General features: G+C 51.9%; 1 protein-coding gene across 7 annotated transcripts in view; it reads left to right on the top strand.

The window, feature by feature from the left end:
• The first annotated feature begins 994 nt into the window (after positions 1-994).
• RABGEF1 (RAB guanine nucleotide exchange factor 1) overlaps positions 995-6000 on the top strand; it is a 75676-nt gene continuing 70670 nt past the window's right edge. For 6 of the 7 annotated variants that reach the window (XM_039460624.2, XM_039460621.2, XM_039460623.2 and 3 more), the window contains exon 1: positions 995-1105. The gene's annotated coding sequence lies outside the window, so the exon portion shown is untranslated. Of the gene's footprint in view, positions 1106-1794; positions 1812-6000 lie in introns of those variants that run through there. The other variant, XM_074390728.1, reaches the window with a different exon arrangement.

Genomic DNA, 6000 nt, shown 5'->3' with positions numbered 1-6000 from the left:
GGATTTTGAAACCGGCCTGGTCAACATGGTGAAACCCTCTCTCTACGAAAAATACAAAAAAATTAGCCAGGTGTGGTGGCGTGTACCTGTAATCCCTGCTATTCAGGAGGCTGAGGCAGGAGAATCGTTTGAACCCGGGAGGCGAAGGTTGCAGTGAGCAGAGATGGCGACATTGTACTCCAGCCTGGGAGACAGGGCGAGACTCCGTCTCAAAAAAACAAAGAAAAAAAAATCACGCAAACAGGATTTTGTTTGTGCCTCAACCATGACTACTTTGTGATAATGGCTAATTTACTTAACTTCTAGGTCTCGGTTATGCTGGTTTTTTTTTTTTTTTTTTTTTGAGGCAGGGTCTTGCTCTGCTGTCACCGGGCTGCAGGTCCGCGGAGGGATGTCCGCTGCCTCAGCTTCCTGGGCGCTCGAGCGATCCTCCCACCTCGGCCTCCCAGGTAGCTGGGACTACAGGTGCGAGCCATCATGCTCGGCTCATTTTTAAAATTCCTTTTGTCGAGACGAGCTCTCGGTCTGTCGCCCAGGCTGGTCTCGAACTCCCGGCATCAAGCGATTCTCCCGCCTGAGCCTCCCAAAGACTCAGCTGCTTTTGGATCGACCGACCCCTGAAGATCCTCCAGCTGGAACACCTGTCACGTCCCAGGGTCCGGGAGGGCTGAGAGGTCCGAGTCCGAAGCGTCCCTCGGCGTGGCGGCCCCGCGTCACCTCCCATTCCGGTTACCGCCGCGCTCCCAGCGTCGCCCTCGGGCTGCTGCGCGTCGGAAGCCGGAAGCGCGGGACTGACCCACAGACTGGGAAACGCCGGCTTCCCCGGGGCTCCCCAACGCCGCAACTTCAGCGAGGACGCGGCCCCCTTCTCCTCGTTCGCGGGCGTCAGGACGGCGTCGCGCCCCGCGCCGCACTTCCGCCCGTAAGGCGCCCTCGGCCCCGGAAGTGACGTCTGCGCGCCGTGCGTAACGTGCGTGCGGTGGCGGTGCCGGGGGCGGGGCGAGCGGGAGGGTGGGTGTGAGGCGGGAGCGGGCCCGGGAGCCCAGACCTGCCCGAGAGACGCCGGGCGCGCGGTGGTGTGGACGCCGGCGGAGCCGCGGGCGAGGTACGGAGCGGACGGGCGGGGGCCGAGGGCGGCGCGGCTGTCGGCGCTGGGGGCCGGGCGGCGGGGCGCGTCGGGCCGGGGGCGGCGGGTCGGTGGGTCCGTGCCGTCCGCGCGGCCGGGGCAGGTGCGCGTCGGGGCCTCCCGCCGCCCTTCGTCGCCCGTTCCGAGCCCGTCAGCGCCGCCCTCCCGGTTCCGGGCCGCCCTCGGCTCCTCCGTCCTCACGGCGCGCGGCCTCCCCGTCCCAGGCGCCGGGTGCCGGGACCCGCAGCGCCCGGCCGATCCCCGACGGCCTCCCTCCCCGGCGGCTCCCCTCGGCCCGGACCTGGGTTCGCGCGGGGCCGCTCCCGGGACCTCCCCGGAACGCGCCGGGCTGCGACGCTCGCACCCGGGCTGCAGCTACCCCGATCGCGACGGGGGCGCCAGGACTCGATCCGGCGTCGCCCTGGGGGAAGGCAGCGTCCCGGAGTTGGCAGGGGGTTTGGAGCCTGTGGTCCTGACTTCCACCCCGTGGCCGAGCGCTGGGGTTCGGAGCCGAAGGCCCCGTTTCCGAACCGTCGGGGAGGAGAGCCGAGCGGTGCCCATCACGGAAGTTCAGGGAGAGGAGAGGGAGGCACGCAGCCGCTTTGGAGACGAGGTCACAGGCGGCTGGCGGTGTCTCGGCGCGGGTGGCCAGTCCTCGCGGTTGGGAAGTGTGCCACGGGCGCCGGTAGGCTCGTTTTGCCTTTGCGATTAGGTGGGAAATTTTCCCAGGACGGGTTTACGGCGGCAGCACTTTGGGAGTTGGTTTTTGGCTTGGAGAGATACTTTTCTTTCTCTAAACGTAAAACTGCTTTGTATGTATGTACGTAGTATGTATGTATTTTTTAGAGATGAGATCTCGCCCTGTTGCCGAGGCTGGTCTCAAACTCCTGGCCTTGAGTCATCCTCCCTTCTCCGCCTCTCAGAGTGCTGGGATTACAGGCGTGAGCCACTGTGCGGCTTTAACTGCTGTTAAAGTCTGTTCCTTAAAGTTGTTGTACCAAGAAACTTGCCAGAGATGCAAGAAAATTTGATTATGTTGTTAATATTTAATGATAAATAACATTTTGCTCTTAAGAGTTAGTGATTCATAGCCGCAGGATTAAAAAATGTTCAGGATTTGAATTTTTAATGTCTTTCCAAGCAGTCATGTCTCTGCTCTCTAGATGTTAGCCAGCTGAGGAGAAGGGACAGTCAAGATACTTTTAAAACATTGTGGTAAGGAGTGTGAGCTAAGATGGAGCAACAAGGAAGGAGCTGGGCATTTAGACCAGGCTGCTGGGCATAGAGCCTGGAAGGGGTCAGGGAATACTTTCTGCAGGTGCCTTGAGGAATGAGTAACATTCACACTACAAGGTTCATCGAGGGAGAGGGGGGAACCTTAGGGGAGAAGGCCAGTAACTGCAAGGAGGTGCTTGCTTGCTTGCTTGCTTATTTATTTATTAATTTAGAGACAGAGTCTCACTTTGTCACTGGAGTACAGTGACACGATCGTGAGTCTCTGAAGTCTCAACTGCCTGCGCTCAAGTGATCCTCCCACCACAGCCTCCAGAGTAATTGGGACTGCAAATGTGTGTTGCCACGCCCAGCTGATTTTTAAATATTTTATGAAGATGGAGTCTTGCTGTGTTGTCCAGGCTGGTCTTGAACTCCTGGACTCAAGCAGTCCTCTCACCTCAGTCTTCCAACGTGCTGAAATTACAGGCATGGGCCACTGAGCCTGGAGGGTGGTTACTGTTAAAGTGAAAAAGTGCAAGACAGATACAGGAGCTTAGGCTTTATCTGATGGTGACAGAACCAGGGAAGGGACTTTAGCTGGGTCGTTGTGTGGTTAAAATGAGTCTCTCTTTCTGTTGCCCAGGCTGGAATGCAGTGGTGTGAACACAGCTCACTGTAGCTCAGTGTAGCCTCCACCACCCAGGCATAAGCGATTCTCCTGTCTGAACCTCCCAAATAGCTGGGACCACAGGCCTGCCACCTACTAATTTAGCCTGCCTGGCTAAATTTTTTTGGAGAGATGGAATCTCTATATGTTGCCAGGGTGGCCTGGAACTCCTGGCCTCAAGTGATTCTCTAGCCTCAGCCTCCCAAAGTGTTGGGATTACAAACATGAGCTGCTGCACCCAGCCCTAAAATGGAATTTTATGTAGCTCTTACACACAGGCTGCTGTGTGGCTGATAAGGATTGTTTTCAGTATAGTGCTTGATTATTTACCTTTCTTTTTTTTTTTTTTTTTTTTTTGAGACAGAGTTTCACTCTTGTTACCCAGGCTGGAGTGCAATGGCGCGATCTCGGCTCACCGCAACCTCCGCCTCCTGGGTTCAAGCAATTCTCCTGCCTCAGCCTCCTGAGTAGCTGGGATTACAGGCATGCGCCACCAGGATGGTCTTGAGCTCTTGACCTCATGATCCACCCGCCTCAGCCTCCCAAAGTGCTGGGATTACAGGCGTGAGCCACTGCGCCTGGCCTTATTTACCTTTCTTTTTTTTTCTTTTTTTTTTTTTGGAGACAAAGTCTCTCTCTGTCACCAGGCTGGAGCACGGTGTTGTGATCTCTGCTCACTGCAACCTCTGCCTCCTGGGTTCAAGCAGTTCTATCTCAGCCTCCCAAGTGGCTGAGACTACAGGTGTGTGCCACCAAGCCTGGCTACTTATTGCTGTATTGTATTTTTATCTCCCCTGCTCATTACATGTTTGAAGTGAGGCCAGGCATGGTGGCTCAGGCCTGTAATCCCAGAACTTTAGGAGGCCAAGATGGGAGGATTGCTTGAGGCCAGGAGTTGGAGACCAGCCTGGGCAACAAAGCAAGACTTTATCTCTACAAAAGAAAAAAAGGTTCTTGAATTGAATATATGCTCATTTACTAGTTGTTTCTTTCTGTAAGGCTGTCTAACCCAGCTAATTTGTAAACAGGAATTCTGCATTTCTATCTTTGCATTTATTTGATTTGATAAGAATAATTCATTAATTCTTTGATTTTTTTTTTTTTTTGGCTGGTTTTCAATGAAAAAAAATGTTACCAGTACTTACTCATTGTATCAGGGTCACTACCTGTGGGGATCTGTTCTGCAGACCTTGACTCAGCAACAGGTGAATAAGGTACACTGATACACAGATAGTTTGCTTTGCCAGTTTGGCTGAGGGTCCCTGCAGCTTCTTAGAGACTCCCTGGAGACCGCTGTAAACAGTTGCAACTGCTGTCCCCCACCAGCCAAAGACTTGCATTTATTTAGTAAAGTTTAATTGACAAAGGCTTGAGTCAACGCCATTCACGTGAAGATTAAAGTATCGGTTCCAGTACCCAAAACAGACACCATTAGAGGGTCATCTCCCTGGTTCACCTCCCACTGAGAGGGTCATCAGCTCAAAGGTTAGTCTTAAGACCATTTGAGTAAACAAGTTAGTTAGATAAACTCCTCCACGTACCCTAGCTATTTGATTTGCTTATTAACTAAATGTAAAGGGGATTTAGGCTGCTTTAAGTTGAAACTTCTACTGAAACTATGAAAAAGCCCTTAGGCCTTCCAGAAGAGTTTGAGACTATATACTATAACTCTCTCTACTATTTTTCCCTTAATATTTTTGCTACCATCCTGAGTGAATTCCTACAGTGATGCCTACATGTAGAACTAAGATCCTGGCCAGGTATGGTGGCTCATGCCTGTAATTCCAGCACTTTGGGAGGCTGAGGCAGGCAGATCACCTAAGGTCAGGAGTTTGATACCAGCCTGGCCAATGTGGTGAAACCTCATCTCTACTAAAAATACAAAAATTAGCCGGGCGTGGTGGCAGGCACCTGTAATCCCAGCTACTGGAGAGGTTGCGGCCGGAGAATTGCTTGAACTCGGAAGGCAGAGGTTGCAGTGAGCTGAGATTGGTGCCATTGCACTCCAGCCTGGGTGACAGAGCAAGACTTGGTCTCAAAAAAAAAAACCCAAAAAATAACTAAGATCCTGATTACTTAATCGGTGTTTGGCTAGAGGCATAGAATTTCAATCTTGACTGTGTGAATTTAATTTCTGGTTTTATTGGTTGCAGAGCAAACATCTCCAGCAGAGATGACCTATCCCTAAAATGTAGGAAATACCTGTTTACCCTAATACCTGTGATTCAGAATAGAAATGGTACCAAGTGGCTTCTTAGCTCATCAACACAGTTATCACATTATAGACTGGGCACGTTGGCTCATTCCTGTAATCCCAATACTTTTTTTTTTTTTTTTGAGACGGAGTTTCACTCTTGTTACCCAGGCTGGAGTGCAATGGTGCGATCTCGGCTCACCGCAACCTCCGCCTCCTGGGTTCAGGCAATTCTCCTGCCTCAGCCTCCTGAGTAGCTGGGATTATAGGCACGCGCCACCATGCCCAGCTAATTTTTTGTATTTTTAGTAGAGACGGGGTTTCACCATGTTGACCAGGTTGGTCTCGATCTCTCGACCTTGTGATCCACCCGCCTCGGCCTCCCAAAGTGCTGGGATTACAGGCTTGAGCCACCGCGCCCGGCTAGTCCCAATACTTTTGTGAGTCCGAAGTGGGAGGATCACTTGAGTCCAGGAGTTCCAGGCTGCAGTGAGCTGTTATCAAGCCACTGCACTCCAGCCTGGGTGGCAGAGTGATACCCTGTCTCCATAAAAAGTTTCATAGTAGAGGCCAAACATTTTGAAAGTCTTATTAAATGCATACATCTATCATAAAGCACTGTAGAAACATTATATGTGTTATTTCACATGGCTGAAGTGAGTTTAAATAATGTGGACTATTGTTACAATATATAAACGTGAAAACCAGGTAACTTCTTTTTGTCCCACTTAGTACTGTTTAACTTATGTTTATTTGTTTGATGTTTGGATAAAGCTCCTAAAATGCTTTAGGAACAGA

The sequence above is a fragment of the Saimiri boliviensis genome, chromosome 20 (genome assembly GCF_048565385.1).
Source record: "Saimiri boliviensis isolate mSaiBol1 chromosome 20, mSaiBol1.pri, whole genome shotgun sequence".
Taxonomy (NCBI): domain Eukaryota; kingdom Metazoa; phylum Chordata; class Mammalia; order Primates; family Cebidae; genus Saimiri; species Saimiri boliviensis.
This window is presented reverse-complemented; position numbering and strand designations above follow the sequence as displayed.